This window comes from Callorhinus ursinus, unplaced genomic scaffold (genome assembly GCF_003265705.2).
Source record: "Callorhinus ursinus isolate GAN/ISIS: 27379988/994484 unplaced genomic scaffold, GSC_fseal_2.0 scaffold34, whole genome shotgun sequence".
NCBI lineage: Eukaryota > Metazoa > Chordata > Mammalia > Carnivora > Otariidae > Callorhinus > Callorhinus ursinus.
This window is the reverse complement of record NW_027397096.1, coordinates 1623948-1627275: the sequence shown is the minus strand read 5'-3', so window position 1 is coordinate 1627275 and position 3328 is coordinate 1623948.

Below are 3328 nucleotides of genomic sequence, written 5' to 3'. Positions count from 1 at the left end.
CCCAGGCAGGATCAAGACTTGGGAGCTGGATGCCAGAACTCCTGGGTCCGGGTCCGGGGCAGCCCCCGTGCTGTTGCATGGGAGGGGGCTGGGTATTCCCGGACCCGCTGGAGCGGAGACATAGCCCGGCTTTGCATCCAGAGCTCACCTCTTGTTAGTTGTAGGATCCTGCAGAAGACCCGCGTGCCTCAGTTTCCCATGCTGAGGGACCAGGGCAGCAGGGACCATGCACACTTCGTGGGCCCAGGATGAGGCCACGTATCTGGCACCCAGTGCTTGCTCACTCAGTGTTTGCTGGTGCCTTTTCAGTGGGGCTCCCACAGTTCCATGCGGGTCTATGTATGTTCAAATGAATCCAGGGACAGGAGTGATCTTTGGGAACAGGAAGCATCCAGGCCCGGGAGCAGAGACACGGTGGGTTGGACCCCTGGCAATGCAAGGCTGGGCTGGCCCTATGGCTCCAGCTGCTCAGTGAAGTCTCCAGAGATTATACCCAGCTCCGTTTCCCAGGTGCTGAAACTTCATTTAACAAAGGCCCTCGGCAGACACGGGGCAGAAGAGGGGGCTGAGACCCCCGCTGCCCACCCCCCCAACACACACACACTCTGACATTCTCTTCTGAACGCTGACGTGTGCGCGTGAGCATGGATGTGTGCACCGGCGCGGGCGGGTGCAGATGTGTGCGCACACATGTATGCACAGGTGGTCACCCGTACAAGTGCGGGTGTGCACGCACAGATGCAGGTGTATACATGTGTCTGTGGTATATGCGTGAGCACAAAGGAATTTAAAAGTTGGTTCTGACCTCTCTCTCTCCCTTTCCACCCCTTCTCCCCTTCCTTTTTCTCCCTTTCTCCCTTTCCAGTAGTAAAAAAAGACACGCTGCAGAGGGGACTAGAAGAGGGCCAGGGGACCTGGGAGTCACACGGACCCGGGTCTGAATCCCAGCTCTGCCAGTCCCCATCCCAAGCCTCAGTGTCGCACCTGTGGGATCAGAGTGTTTGCCTGCCAGGCTGTACCGCGGGCGAGTAAGCGCATTCAGAGCAGCCAGCAGTGGGCCTGGGGCGTTGCAGGCTCTGGGCTCAGGAGGCTGGGTTCACAGCCTGTTCTGTAGGTTTCTGGCAGGGTGAGCTTGGGCAGTGTCCACCCTCTCTGTGCCCTGTGTGTCTCTTGCCGGGGCTGTGAGGGCTAAGTGAGTGATGTACGGAATGCTCTCAGACCGGTGCTTGGCACACAGTGGGAGCTTTATAACGGCAGCTATTAAAATGTGTATGAAGAAGCATTTAGAGAAAAAGAAAAACCAAAAAAGCATTTAGACTTTTCAGGAGGGATGGACCTGTTCTAATATTAGATTGTGCTGATGGTTGCGCCACCTTGTAAATTCACTAAAAATCATTAAGTCGTACGCTCAAAATGGGTAAGTTTTATAGCATATAAATTATACCTCAATAAAGCTGTTTTTTTTTATAAAGCATTCAGAGCCGAGTTGCAGAATAATACATGCAATATTTGTGAAAAGTTTAAACTGTGTAAAACAATACTTCTCTAACACAAATATGCATAGTAAAAATATCAAAGGCAGCCCGGGGAGGGGGTCCACGTCAGCTTCGTAATTATGCTTGTCGCCCCCCCCAAGGTGGGCATGGGACCCAGGAAAGGAAAGTTTTATCTGTGATATTTTACGGTATTGGTATTTTCAAAAGACCGGGGAATCCAGGCCATGGTGTCATAGAAACCAGAGAACAAAGTGGCAGGGGAAGCGGGCGAGCGAAGGACCCACACTGGAGGCTCGGCGTCCGGAGGTCACTTCCTTATTCCGAGACTTCTAGGCTGAAATGTGATTATGCATCGCGCTTTCGGCAATTTTCAAGGTTATAATTCACTTTTTTTTTTAAGTTAAAAACTCTCTCCAAAAAAAGATGAAAAATGTTCTTTTTGTTGAGAATGCTTTTGGGTTCGTTATGTTAATCTCTATACTCTATACTCTCATGTACTGAAATTCAAGATAGTTAAAACAAGATAATGGCCTGCCTTGCGGGCTGGAGTGAGGGTTGCAGAGGGTAAGGAGCCTCCTCTGGGACCACAGACTGAAGCACGTGGGGAGGGGGTTAGAGCCTGGAGCTTTGCCTTGGTCATCCCTCCTCAACCAGGGTGGCCCTGGGGTTGCCTTGGTCATCCCTCTGTCCTCAGTCCCCATGGGGGCAGCTGGGCTGCAGCGGCCCCTCAGCCTGCTTCCCCCCGCCCCCAACCCTGCCCCTGGCTCCCAGACGCCCTGAGCACTGGCAGACATTTGGCAAAGGGGCCTCAGACAGCCTCCCTGATTTACCAGGCTCTCCACGTCTCCTGGCTGATGGATGACCTGTGCTTTCCCTCTCTCCTCCCTCTAAATGCCTCTGTCTCCAAGGCCACCCGCCCAGAGTGGGAGCGCGTGAGTGGGGGTGGGGGAGGAGCTGGGCCGCCTGGCAGGGCCTCTGCGGGCCTTCCCTGCCTCCTTCCACCCAGCAGCCCTGCCTGTAACCCCGAGGTCTCGCCCACAGCCAGAGCTAGGCCTGGTTGGCCGGGGGCTGCCTAGGTGCTCAGATCCCTCCCCTTTGACCACTGTGAATTGAGCTCCACCAGCCGTGGCCAGGCTCAGTGCTAGATCCCTGCCCCCAGGGAGCTCCCTGACAATAAATAATAAACATGACCTGGGCGCCTGGGTGGCTCAGTTGGTTAAGCGACTGCCTTCGGCTCAGGTCATGATCCTGGAGTCCCGGGATCGAGTCCCGCATCGGGCTCCCTGCTCAGCGGGGAGTCTGCTTCTCCCTCTGACCCTCTTCCCTCTTGTGCTCTCTATCTCTCATTCTCTCTCTCAAATAAATAAATAAAATCTTAAAAAAATAATAATAAACATGACCTGAACACTGCCTCTTTGGGAGGGTTGTCAGGCCTCTCTAGGAGATGGTCTTGAGTCGAGATCTAAAAGGTGAGAAAGAGCCACACAGGGAGTGATTTGGTGCAAGAATTATTTTGGAAAAGGAGCTGGCTAGGTAGGTACCCCTGGGTGGCTCAGTCGGTTAAGAGACTGACTTCGGCTCCGGTCATGATCTCTGGGTCGTGGGATGGAGTCCCCTGTGGGGCTCTCACTCAGCGTGGAGTCTGCTTGTCTTTCTGCCCCTCCCCCTGCTCGTGGTGCGCGCGCGCGCGCTCTCTCTCAAATAAATAAATAAATCTTAAAAAAAGAAAGAAGGGAAAGAGAAAGAAAGAGAGAGAGAGAGAAAGAAAAAGAACGAAAGAAAGAAAAAGAAGAAGAAAGAAAGAAAGAAAGAAAAAGAAAGAAAGAAAGAAA